The 13,723-nt window shown below is 57.3% G+C and overlaps 1 protein-coding gene across 3 annotated transcripts in view; it reads right to left on the bottom strand.

The window, feature by feature from the left end:
* GSE1 (Gse1 coiled-coil protein) overlaps positions 1-13,723 on the bottom strand; it is a 103,979-nt gene that overhangs the window by 70,549 nt on the left and 19,707 nt on the right. Inside the window, exon 1 of one of the 3 annotated variants that reach the window (XM_032464490.1) lies at positions 536-630. The exons of the other annotated variants lie outside the window; for them this stretch is intronic. The gene's annotated coding sequence lies outside the window, so the exon portion shown is untranslated. Of the gene's footprint in view, positions 1-535; positions 631-13,723 lie in introns of those variants that run through there. 3 annotated transcript variants of the gene reach the window in all.

Genomic DNA, 13,723 nt, shown 5'->3' with positions numbered 1-13,723 from the left:
GGAGACAGTATTGTCTCCATTTCACAGGCTGGAAAACAGAGGTTCCCGAAGGCATGCAAACTGCTGAGGCCCACAGAGTCGGTGGGCGGGGCCGGGGTGTAAGCCAGGCCTGAGCTGGAAGAGGCGGCTGGGGGTCTGCTGGGTCCCTGCTCTGTCCCCCACACCCCTTCCACACTGGCACTCACACCCTCACACTTGATGCTTCCTAAATGTTATTTCCATGGAGAGCTGGTAAACAAACAGTAGCGACCCACCCCGTTCCACAGACCCCGGGGCAACTCAAACACTAGGAACTCCAAGAGTTCTTCCAGAAACGCCCAGAGCCCCACCCACCAGGTGCAAGGCCCCGCCCACCCTCGGCCCCGCCCTCACGGCCCTACCCAACTGTTGCCCCGGCCCCGCCCACCCGCTGCCCGGGATCACAGGCCCGCCGCCCTCTCCACCCGCGCCCAGTTCAGCCTCTCCAGCGAGTCTGTAGTACAGTCGGGGCGGACGTGAGCCCACCCACCCCTGCCACTCGGAAATAGGGCCCTACCTGACCCAGAAGCCACCCCAGCAGGTATGGACTGCGTGCCTGGGTCTCACGCCTTGGCACTCTTGACCACACTCAAACCGATGAGGAATCTGGGCGGAAAAAAAAAGCTCTTTTAGCTCTTGCCTGGAGGCTGGCGGCACATGGAGGGGGGAGCACCAGGGGAGGGGGCGAGGGGGGCCAGGGGGGTCAGGACGACCGTGCCCTCCGGGCGCGCGTGGGCTGGGGGAGGCCGCGGAGGGGCGCCGGCATTTGCCTCCCCTCCTGCAGCCCAAGCCCCCACCCCGGGGCCCCTCCTGACAAAGGCCTGCCTTCCTCTGGGGAAGTGCACCGTATTAATAACGCAGCGGCGGCAGATTCCGCCGCCTGCCTGAGTTGATAGGAGATTTATGCAGCCTGCAAAGTCGGGAAATACAGAAGTATTCCTGATAATACTTCTTGTCCTACCAAAGGTCACGGGCAGGGCCCATCAATCCCGCGAAATAAAGAAGGTCCCGGTTTTGCTTGTTCTTCAGCGAAGGAGGAGAAGAGCCTTTTAATCGCCTCATTTGGAGAGCAGGCTGGGGTTGTATGTCATCCGAATTACAGATTCAGCATTAATTGACCAGATGTGGGGGGCTCGCTCAGGGCCCCGGAGGACCATAAAGCCATTCCCACACTGGTAATTAGCACACAGAGCAGCCCAGGCTGGGCCACCGGCCCCCTAAGGCACACAGTGAGAGGGAGGGAGAGCACCGGATGCTGGGGGGGGGGGGCACTGGTCATCCACTGAGCGTGTGCAGTGTCCCCTCAAGTCCAGGGGTCCCAGAGGCTCAGAGTCCACCCTCAATGCAGGGAGACTGAGACCTGCCGCCCAGTAAGGAACACTACATCCTAAAACTGCGGAGAAGGGGGTCCTTTCTCCATGGTAGCTGCCCTGGGTGCATCCAGTGGGCCGGCCGGGTTCTGCCCTCCTGCCGGGAACTCAGTGGGATGCAGGAAGTCAGCTGCAGAGCAGGGGCGGCCCCAGTGACCTGCAACAGTGGACACGAACCCACCACCAAAGGGATGGGCTCACCAGCTGACCTCCTGGCAACTGCAGAGGGTTGGCTGGAGAGGGAAGGGGCACGGCCTCCTCTGCAGAGAGCCGGGAGGACCAGAGGAGACAGCTTGGAGGGGCACAGCTACAGGAATAACATTGAACAATTTTGCAACCAGTCCAGCAAGGCCAGAGGCTGAAGCAGGGTCCAAGGCTGCCTATCCTGCAAAACTGTAACTCTTTACTTGATATGGGAAGGTCTGGGGTCGGGGGCCCAAGGAAGCATCGAGGAAGGAATGGGGATGGGGTGATGGGGATCAATAGCCCTGCTAGGACAACTCGGGCAAGAGCCAGTTTTCCCGTGGGAGACCTTCCTGGGGTCTTGAGAGCCTTCCCCTACCCTTCCCTGGGCCTGTGTTCAGTGATGGGGCAAAACCTACCAGGGGCCTGATTCTAGAAGCCCTGCTGCACCCAGGTGTGTCCCTGGACATACCTGGGCAGAAGGTGGGACGCACACCATCGTCCCCAGGACCCCAGCAGGTGCGCCCTCATCTCCTGCCCTCCCCCCTTGGGAGCCCGACCACCCAGAGCCCCACATGCGCTGCCGCTGGATCAATTCTGCTGTAATGTGTTTTATGAACATGCAGATGGCATGGCTAGGGCCAGGGGGAAGGTTTTACCTTGGGATAAGAAATTAACACTGGCAAATAGCAAATTTACTGCATGTATTTTCATTTTCCTAATACCAGCACCATCTGCTAGCAATTGGGGCTCTACATCGCCGTTTTCCCCCTTTATTTCTCCTGCCCGCTCTTTTTTATTTATTTTTTTCATTTTCCGCAGGCGGGCCCTCCAGATGCCCCCAGAGGTGGGGGTTTCATCATCCCACTAGAGAATCCAGGCTGCAGCCAGCAGCCAGCCTGGACCGAGGGGCATCCCTATTTCTGTCTTCTCCAGGCTGTGAGCAATGGAGGTGCCCCCCAATTCCATGCCTTGGAGGGATGACGTGAGCCCAACAAGAAAGACAGGCTTTAACCAACCCACACACTGAACTGAGGCAGCTCAATAAAATCCAGCTACATCAAGACCCCTGGCAGCCGTGGGCACTTATCTCTCCCTTGCTGCTTGCTGGAATTACTTAAAATTAAAAAGCTAGCTACTGTGCATTCCTACATTGAGCTCCCACCAGGCAGGAGGAGTGATGTGGGACTGGGGGTCTCTGGGGCTACAGAGGGGCCTGGGGGCATGGATGACTCATGCACAGAGAAAGGGGGGAGAAGGAAGCTCGAAGGTTCCTTGCAACACAGAGAAAGCAGCCTCTCTGCACCCAGCTGTGTGCCCAGGGTTCTGTGTGTGCACTGGGAATGCTCTCCGTATGCAAGGCCACAGAGCAGGACCGTGGGCACGACAACAGAGCTCAGCGGGACTGTGAGCACCTTCCAGGAGCAGCTATGACTCCTGACCATGCAACCTTGGCAGAGCAACAGCTGGGGTGGCTGGGCTCCCAGAGGGAAGGAGTCCATCCTGGGAGCCCCGTTAGGACCCACACCTTGACACCAGCTGGTGGGGCACCTACAGGGAAGCACGATGAGAGAGAGGAGTGGGAAGAGAGAGCCCAGGGGGGCAGTGAGGTCCTCAACCCCCAGCAAGGCCAGGGTATGCTCACACCGAGAGCCAGAAGGATTCCTGAGTCCAAGGCCACGCTGGGCTTCAGTTATGGGCTGAACTGTGTCCCCCCCACCCCAACACCAAATTCCTGTGTTGAAGCTCTAACCCCAGGACCTCAGAGTATGACCTCATTTGGGAAGAGAGTCATTGTAGATGTAATTAATTAGCTGAGATGAGGTCATGCTGGAGTAGGGTGGGCCCCCCATCCAACGATGGGTGTCCCTATAAAAAGGGAACATTTGGACTCAGATGCACGTAGAGGGAAGAAAATGTGAAGAGACAGACAGAAGACAGCCCAGGAGAGAGGCCTGGTTCAGATCCTCCCCCCACGGCTCAGAAGGACCAGCCCTGCTGAGAGCCACCTTGAGTTCACACTACTGGCTCCCAGAGCTCTTTGACAATACATTTCTGTCCTTTAAACCACGCTGGTTGTGGTACTTTGCTGTGGCAGCCCTAGGTCAGCTGATCAGCCCTTTCTCGGACATCTGAATTGAAACCAGAGGCCACCTAGGTCAGCCTCAGGCTCCTCATCTATAAAATGGGGATCATTACTGTCTTCCTTCACAGGTAACAGAAAATTCATTAGTGATAATAACTGCATTCTGATGTTCTAGGCACTTCACATGCAGTCCTTGCAAAGCCCCACCTCCCACCATGAAGTAGGTTCTTCTATTACCACCATTTGACAAACAAGAGAACAGAGGCACAGAGAGGTAAAGTAACTTGCCTAAGGTCACACAGCTAGTAAACAGCAGAGCCAGGAAATGAACCCAGGCAGGCCAGCTCTGGGTCCGTGTTACTCACCACGTCCCACCCCTGAGCAAGAAGAGGTGTAGCCCAGGGACCTGGCTCAGTGCCTGGCTTGGAAACACTCAGGAAAGACCACTGCTGGTGTCCTCGCCGCCAGCTTTACAAAGGAGGCATCTGAGACCCAGAGAGGAGAGGTGACTTGCCCAAGGCCATTCGGGATGCCAGACAGCAATTACGAAGGAGGGTACTAGACATGGGCTGGGAAAGGGCAGAAGACGCTCCTCCTCCCACCACCAACAGAGATGCGGCTGGGGAGAGAAACATCCCCAAACCAACAATGGGACAAAGCAAGAGTCTGGAGAAGCTCCCGGCCACACAGGAGAGGGTCCTGCTGTCCCAGGCGCCCCTGCTGGTGTCTCCTGGAATGTGTCCCCCTACCCCAGCTCTGGGCTCCATCCCTGGTATCCTGAAAATGCCACTTGGGCGGCCACGGAGGAGGGCTACCAAAAAGGGGAAGGGGAGAAGGGAAGCCTCAGGTGGATGGATACGGCCATTTCAGGAGCCACAGCAGCAGGGCAGAGCGAGGAGCATTCCAGACACACCCTTGGGGACTGACGGGTAGAGACCCCTGGACACCCCAGGATGCCGGCGGCACACAGGCTTGAAAGACAGAGCCACGGAGGCTGGCACCTGGAGGCCAGGCATATCTCATTGTCCTGTCCACCTGGCCAGCCGCTGAGACCAGAGCAGGTGGAGGCCGCCACCTCTATCCCTCCCGGCAAACCACTCACTGTTCATCACGCCATTACCCCCACACCTTTTAAAAAAACTCCCCGGCAACTTTTCTTTCCCGCAAAAGGGAGGAGGGAGGATCCAGCCCCACACGGCGGGATCCGGCCCTGGAACACGTTCCCCAGCCTATCTTGGGTGGGTCTGTCACAGGTGTGAGCCCAGAAAATGTGGACAGCACTAGATATTTCCAAGAGGGTTCTGGATGGATGGTGCATGGGAGTCAGGGGGAGGGAGGGGATCGGGCAGGCAGGGAGCTGGCGGGGGTCTCAGCAGCCTCCACGCTGGCACGCTCTTCATCCAAACAGACGGCCCCACCTTCACCCCAGCTCAGCCAGCGCTGCCCCCACCAACTTTTCCGGCCAGAGGGAAGCCAGAGCATGAGATTGGAGGATAAATTTTGATTTGAAAGAATTTTATCGCTCAGCCCAATGATGGCTTTAAATATTAAAAAGGCGTAAAACGGAAGGGGAACGGAAAAGCTGTACCAAGTACCAGCCTCAGACGGCTTTTGCCAAATACGATGCCATCTGAGAAAGAACGAGCGTTCGGAGAGAAAAAAGTGTGCAGGGGCGGGGGAACCATTCTGCCTCCCTGATCCTCCTGCTTTGCAGACATTTTCAAAGCAGCATCCTGGATCTCCCAAACCTTACCAGAGACAGGTAATACATTCATTATTGATGGATCAGTACCCGGAGAGTGTAAATTACTGAAACAAACATGGCATAATTAGGGCATTAGAGGGAGCGTGGAGGGAAGGCAGGGTATGCCACACTTGGCTGTGGCTTTCATCTTTGCAGGTGTTCATCTCGATGGCAGCCAGCATCCCAGCCTGCTTACCATATGCACATCCCGGCTAGCCAGTTCTCAGCTGGGAGGTCCACTGGGAACTCCCTCCTGCCCAAAAAGAGGGGCCACGAACCAGCCAGGCATTTGGGGGAACCAGCAGAGGGGAAGAGAGGTCTCTAAGCACACGCACACACGCATATGCACACATATACTCAGGGCCACACACAAATGCAGGCACGCACACAAAGACCCAAGGCCAGTCTGTGGGCTGTGCAGCTGGTGAGCCTGTGTCCCCGTCCCCATGCGTGCCCTCAGGATTTCATGACAAGAATGAAACTGATCAGGCAGCCTCCAGTTCCATAATTAGGGCCAATTGAAGGAGACAAAGAAATCTATGGAGATCACAGTGGGAAGTGGTAGTGATGAACGCTGGCTTTGAAATAGCATTTTGTACTCACTGGACCATCACTGTCTTTACATAAAAGCTGCCTGCCTCCTTTCTCCCGCTCCCTCCCCTGGGGCAGGGCGGCCAGGGAGGCTGGCTCCAGACAGCACCTACCACCAATTGCCTTTTTGGGGTCAGGCCTCATCTCTGGTGGCATGACAAGGAATGGGGTGGGGAGGGGGTTAGTCCTCCTTTTTCGGTCTGGTCTGCGTGTGTGTTTTGGCGGTGGGAAAAGACAAAAGGCAGGCATGGAAAGCACGCTGTCTCCCAGATGCCTCTGAATTAGAGGGAACTCAGGAAGGTGATGAACTTACTGGCTTTCTGGAACAGGACTGTGCGCGTGTGTGCATGCACGCGTGTGTGACTGTGTGCACACATGGGTGTGGATGTGTTGTAACCATGTGTGATGCCTTGTGTGGCTTGTGCATGCACTGCGTGCGGTTGTATGCATGTGTGCACACAAGGATGTGCACGAGTGCATGTGTGACTGTGTGTGCATGCAAGCTCCCCACGCCTGATGTGAGATGTGTCAGTGTGTGTATACGTATGTGTATGATGGGGGGACCCAGGTGTTGAGAACCTTGGCTTCTGAGCTCCTTTCTTGCTCTCAATGTACTTCCTTAAAAGTTAAGACAACAAAACCAGCCCATGCCCAGAACTGGAAACCTTCAGCCCCTGAGGACCCTGGAAGCAGACAAAGAAAGGTGAGATTAGGGGGCACTGGGGCTGCTGGCAGAACTGCAGACTGCAGGGCACACGTGGCCAGGGCTGCCCACGCTGGGCACAACCATCACTCCTCAGGATTCTGGCAGGAGACCCCAGCTGAGAACCGCCACCTGTCTCCTCAGCTGCCTGCTGCCCGGCTACAAGGCACGTGGGGTAGGGGTGCCAGCCTTGCCTGCCGTCTTCTAGAATTCCAGCCGGAGACCCCATGACACCACCCTCCGGAAGGCGGCTGCTGGGCAGCAGCGGCACGCCACACTGGGAGGAATCAGGGGCTCCAGGAAGCGTCCCCGGCTGGCATCCCCATGATTGTGCCAGCCTGCTCACGCACGCATGTGTGGTTTCCCTCCTCGTGCCCGCGGTAATCCTCTGACTTTACAGCAAATTATTAAAACTCACTTATATTTAATCTGCCTTCTGGAATTAATTGAATTTTTACGCTCAGCAAATGCCACAGTTTGTGCTGCCTCCCGATCGCTGACTTGGAACAGCTAAATGACAAGGCGGCAGACCAACCGCAGGCTCTGCAGACGGGCTCTGGGGGTAAAAAGGCATTAGGAGGTGGGGGGTGTCGGGGGGCCTGCACAGGACAGCCTGTCCCCACCTGACACCCTGAACCACTGAGCAAAGAAGCTCAGTGTATCAACACAGGGGGCTGGGAGGGAGACCTGGGCTCAGTACCTGGGGGTACCGTGCTCGACAGGCTCCCCCAGAGACAGAATCAAGCCAGGAAGGACCCCTCCCCTGGCCCTGGTTGACTGCAGGCCAGGGGAGCTTTGCCCTCTCCCAAGGGACTGGGCTCTGGCCAGCCCCCAAAGAGGCTCAAAGAATGCCATCTCCTTCCTCAAACCTGGCATTCACAGCAGCCCAGCACAGGGGGGCTTCCGACCCCTCTGAACCCCGGCCAACTCCTGCAGCGCAGTTCCACCCCGAAGGCGCCAAGGATCCAAGGTCACGTGGAACCCTGGCATGCTCCCTTCTTGCTGGGACACATTAATCCATGGGGTGCTGACACCTCCAGGGGAGGAGGGGCAGTGTTTGCAGAGCCCTGTTTGGGGTGCTAAGTGCATCCTCTTACATCTGCCAGGTTCAGAGTTCTAAGTGAGATGACACCAGGGCTCATGCAGAAGCGGCCGTGTCTGTCTACTCCCGCCCCCTTGCCTCCTGATTTCCGCGCCAACAGCCAATAGCCCACAAACCAAACAGAGGCTAGCCACCGATTTAGAAATTCTGAGCCAAGCCCACCCTAGGCATCCCCACACTGGCACTGTCTGCTTCCTGAATATGACTCATTATCCAGTTGGGGTGGAAGGCTTCGAAAAATGCAGACACCCTGCCCCCTCCACCCCAGCCCAGGTCCCCTGAACCAGATGTGCTGGGTGGCAGGGGGCCTGGCGGGGGCACTGGTGGGGAGTCTGTGTTTTTTTTAACTCCGTGAAATTCAGATGCAGCCAGCTGGGGCTGGGAACCTCAGCCGGCGAATTACAACACTGGAGGGGCTGCACACTGAGCGAAGGTGAGAGGTCAGCCCAGTTCACCAAGTGCGGAAGGTCCACGCAGCTGTGCACACGGTGCGTTTAGTCCCTGGGATCAGAGACAGAAGGTACCACAGGCCCAGTCCCCACTGGACAGCCAAGTTACCTGGCCATGCCTGTCCCTGTCCCCTACGCACACACACTTGCGTGGAGTCAGGGAGCAAGGGCCCTGCAGGAACAGTTCACCTGCGTCCTGCCTAGTGTCCCTTCTCACAACAGTGGTACAGAAACAGGAAAGACCCATCAACCCTGCCCTCCCCAGCTCCCCCAAACCCTAATCCCACAAGGCACACTCCAAGGTCTGTCTTGGCCCTCATGTGCCCTTCCCCTTCAGATGCAGCAGAGAACCCAGCCTCCTCAGCTCCCGGCCTCCTGGGCCCGGCCCCTGGGCCCAGCAGGCTTCCACGACACCACCCCACGCGGCCCTGGCCCGGGCCTGGTCGAGGCGGTGCTGGTGTCTGTTCCCTGGAATCCCTTGTCACCAGACACACTGACCATTCTGGCTCCCAGCAGTCTGCTGTCAAAGCCACAACCTCAGTTGTCAACACTGTCACCTACTTAGTTCCCAGCACGGGCAGGGGAGGGGGGTGGGGTGGGAGGAAACAAGGAGTCTTCATCTCTTGGCCTCTCAGGGAGCCTCCATCTGCCTGACTCCAGCTCCTAATGCAGCAGGAGAGGGAGGCAGGAGGGGAGGAGGGGAGTCCCTCCCCAAAACAGGCCATAGGTGTTTCACCAAATCCTTATTAAAAGCATTCTCCAGGTCAGGCCCAGGGCCCGGCCCCGCCCGGAGGCCATCAGCCCACCTCCACACTCCTCTGCCACCGGGCAGGACCAGGAGACAATGCCCAGGTGTTGTATCTGGGGCCTTAGTCACTGTCGTGGTCCGCTCGGGCTGCCATAACAGAACGCCACGGCCTAGGGGCTTAAAAACAAGTATGTATTTTCTCACAGTTCTGGAGGCTGGGAGTCCAAGATCAAGGTGCTGGTAGGGCTCTCCCCTTGGGGTGCAGACAGCTGCCTTCTCCCTGTGTCCTCGTATGGTGGAGAGAGAGAGCGCCAGCTCTCTGTGGCTCTGCTTAGAAGGGACACTAATCCTATGGAGTTAGGGCCCCACCCTTACGCCTTCATTTATCTCTTAGTTACTTCCTTAGAGGCCCAATATCGGAATATAGCCACACTGGGGGTTGGGGCTTCAACATATGAATTTGGGGGGGGAGGCACACACATTCAGGCCATAACAGCGACCCCTTGACACGCATCAGCCACCGCCGCCAGGCTGTGTGGCCAGCAGGACACTTGAACTTCTGGGCATCATCTGGTTATCATGTGTCAAACAGAGATAACAGTCTCTCTGGCAGGGGCAGGCAGGTCCAGATGAGGTTTGACAGGCTCCTTGCGCACCTCCCCGCTGGAGGCTAGATGGCCAGGAGGGCCCAAATTCAATAGCAAGGCAGAGACACCAGCCCTGCCCTCCTTCTCTGGGGCTCAGCCGCAGCGCAGCTTCCAAGGCTCACCACCTCCTCCCAGGTCCTTCTCACATCTCTGGGAAGTGTCCCTCCAAAGGCTCTGCACGTGCTGCTCTTTCTCAGCTCATCTATTTCTCCCTCTCACCACACGTTTTTCCACTGCAGGGCCATAGTATCTGCAACCCAAGCCACCGCTTGTTCCTCTTTGCTTTCCCTATGACTTGAAGGAACTCACTACACATCAGCAGAAGGCTGCCAGTCGGGACACCTGGCAACTTAGTGCAGGAGCTGAGCCCGGTTCCAGCCACAGGGCCTTTGCACTTGCTGCTCCTGTCACTTGGCTTGCTCTTCCCCCAGGAATCTACTGGGCTGCCTCCCTCACTCCCATCAAAGCCCTTGCTCAGAGGCTTCCCCTGGCCATCCTATGGAAAACTCTGCCCACCACTCGCCCTGCTCTGGCCTTCCCCTTTCCCTGCTGTACCTTTCCTCTGTAATCCCATCTAACACATACCTTATCGATCTTGTCTGTTGTCTACCTCCCCAACTATTGTCAGGTCCAGGAAGTCAGGAATTTTCATTTGCTTAGCTCAGTCCTGGATCCCCAGTGCCCAACATTCAGTAGATACTCAATAAATGTTTGCTGACTACATGGAATGAGTGCCCCGTCCATGGAGGTATTCAACCCAAGCATGGATGATCTTTCAGGGCCGGTTCTGACCCAAGACTTGGCAGTTCTGTGAGTTTTTGAGACGGGCTCCTTGAGAAACCCTGCTCCCGTATGAGGGATTGGAGACCACGCAAGAAAACCAGCCTCCAGCAGTCTCCCACGCTCAGGTCTGGGGAGATCCCCTAACCTCAGCCCTAGGCCCCTTAGGAGCGACACAGCAGGACCCAGCCAGACCCCGCTGCCCCCAGGCCTCCAGGACATGTCACTTTGCCCCGGCCTGCCCAGCACACAGCCCGCGCAGGCATGGCTGACACAGGCCGCCTGGCAGCAGGGCCAGGCAGGATTATCATACATTAAGACACAATTACGCCGTGGAAATTTACAATGCAAAGCGCCCTCCCCAACAAGTTGGCTTCAGAAGTATTCCAAGAATACAAAGCACAGCTGTGTCTGTGACTGACCCACCCCCATCCCCACCCAAGCTGGCCCCAGCCAGAATTTCAAAAGAAGCGGGTGGATGAGACTTCGCAGAAATCCCATTCTGCCCCAAAGGCAGAAGCCCTGCCCACGGAAGGGCCCTCAGGGTCTCTAAGCCCCGCCCCAAGGGGAGGGTCCTCCACGGCCCAAGCCCCACCCAGGAAGCTCCATCCCAGAATTCCTCCAGCCCTGGAGGCTCCAAGCTGGCATCACCGGGTTCTCCTCTTCCTCACACGGAGCCCTCTTTCTTAGGGGCAAGAGAACCACAAATCCCAAGCCACATGCTGGCTGTGACCTGCAGTGAGGCGGAGCTTCCCACTAATAGGTATTCTTGAGGACCTACTGTGTGCCAGGCACTGTGTTAGCGCCAGCTTGCTACCGTGAACAAGACAAACCCAACCTCTCCCTGTTCTGGAAGCGCCTACAGTCCATCTGGGGAGACACACAAGAAAATACACAAAAAATGCACTGTAGGTGTGTGAGGCAGACATGCAGGGTGGGAGAGGGTCAGCGTGCGCAAAGGCCCTGACGCAGGGCCATGTGTGAAAGCAGGCATGGAGCACAGCAGTGCCGTTAAGACAGCAGGCTTGGGGGTCAGGGGTAGAGCTCAGTGGTAGAATGCGTGCTTGGTGTGCACGAGGTCCTGGGTTCAATCCCCAGTGCCTCCGTTAAGTGGGTGAGGGGAGATTGCAGGCTTTATTCTGAGGTTTTGAGCAGGAGCCACTTGATCTGATCTAAGTGCTGGCTCAGTCTATATAGGAATCCTTCTGCCACTTTCTGGCCACAGGACCTTGGGCAGGTCACTTAGCTCTTTAAGCCTCTGTTCCTCTCTGCAAAATACAATAGCCAAAGTTACCACATACTCACTATGCAGGACAGGAGAGAGGACAGAAGCAACGGGCTGGCACACGAGGGGGCAGTGGGAGAAAGCTCTTGGAGCCTCAGTTGCCCCATCTGTAAAATGGGTACCAGGGGCAGGGTGACCTGTGTCTTTGGCCCCTCACCTGGGACCCGAGGTGACCCGGAGCAGACCTCCCGTCCCCCTTATCTACACAGGGGCCCAGCAGCTATGCTGTCAGCGGTATCAACAGCATTAAGGTGAAAAAACTGACTAGGAATTATTTACCCTGCGGCCATAAACCCAGGGGCCGCCATGCAGGAGCAGCTGTCTCATCTCCACCCTCCCAGGTGTCAGCACGCAGTCTGGGGCTGCGCTAGCCTCCTGGGAGAGGCTCCTGCCAGTCGCCTCAGCCTGCTGGGCCCTGGCAGGAGGGGCTGGGAGGAGCCAGAGCTTATCTTAAGATTCACAGGGCCTTCCACCAGCCTCGCTGGCTCCAGGAGAACAAAGGCCAGCAGCCTCCTAACACCAGGTGGCTGACAGTTCAGCAAGAGGCTCAGAGAGGGGAAGGGGCTAGCCTGCAGCTACACCGCACAGGTCTGCTGTCTTTCCCAGCTGCCAACCCCAGGCTCCCCGGACATAGGCGCCTGCTGGACAGAGGAGTCGGCCACTGGGCTTCCGACCAGCTTGGCAGGATCGGCTGAGAATCAGAAAGTGCTGGAGACCTAGGGGGCTGGGTGGGGGGCACCCCGACTTCTCCCGAAAACTACAGGTGGAAAGAAACATCAGTTCCAAGTCAAAGGTAGTGCCTTCTGAAGGTGTGGCTCCCAGGGTGAGCGACGCAGACCTCTGGGCCACTGTCGCACCCTGAGCAGGCTGCACTGCCCTCCTCGCCTGTGCAGTGGGGATGATGCCGGGGTGGGCAGAGGGCTAAGCGAGCTAATACGCAGGAACTGCAGGGCACGGGGCACACAGCAGGTGCTCAGAGGGCCCCCCCACACCCCTGCCCCCTGTCGCTGTCGGGGCAGAGCTGGGGGCGGGAGGGCGGGCCCTGAACCACTTCCTCCACCACGGTCAGCAGGGCAGTCTGCTCCTGACAGCAGATAAAAAATGAAAGTGTCTTGAATGCACAGCCCACTTCTCTGGAGGGTGGTCACCACGGGGTCCCCTGTCCCCCTGCTCTGAAGGGCTTCGCTGAGCTTCTGGCTGGCACCGCAGGCAGGCCACCCCACCTCCAGGACCTCAGTTTCCTGTCTGGGACAAGGGGGTGGAGTGATATCACGCAGGGCCTGCAGTTAGGGAGGGACCTGCTTGCTCTTACAAACCAACCAGCCCAAAGTAGGTGGGGGCTCCCCTAGTGGCCCAGTGACAGCCCAGGGGGCCCTGCTGCCCGTCCCCAGAGTTTATAGCAAGGCAGAAGCACGAGGCTCCCAAGGTCACGTGGGCATGGCCAAGGGATCCTGGGACCCACATCGCAACCCCAGGACACCACTGCCATTGAATTTCTCCCTGGGCCTCAAAGGAAGCAAAGGGGCTGTGACACCCATAACACAGCCCTGCTCTTGGGAGGACTGGGTTTCTTGGAAGGAAGAGTATGGAGGCACTTCCCGCTGGGAGCAGGGCTGGAACAGTCTACTGGGGGTGTGATGAAGGAAGCTGCTCAGAGGTCAGCCCTGGGGCTCCGCAAACCCAGCTTCCCCCATCACCGGGGAACCCAGCCCAGGAAGGAGACAGGCCGCGCCTGGCTTCTGCTGGCTTTTGAAAGGCAACCTCACCTCTGGATTCATTTTCTTTCAAAGTTCTTCTTAGGTAGATAAACTCTTTCCTCTTGGATTCTGTAAAACCCAGTGATTTTCAAATTCCAGTTATATCTGAGACCACATCCCTGTAGAATGTGCCTTTCTCTCCAGAATCCACACGACTCAGAAGCATTTGGTAATATTGTGTATTAAGGACGTGCCATAAAAATAAATTGCATTGTAAAAGGGGCCTCTTAACAGACAACCTCGGCTCTGGGGTTAAATGT

This window comes from Camelus ferus, chromosome 21, assembly GCF_009834535.1.
Source record: "Camelus ferus isolate YT-003-E chromosome 21, BCGSAC_Cfer_1.0, whole genome shotgun sequence".
NCBI lineage: Eukaryota > Metazoa > Chordata > Mammalia > Artiodactyla > Camelidae > Camelus > Camelus ferus.
This window is presented reverse-complemented; position numbering and strand designations above follow the sequence as displayed.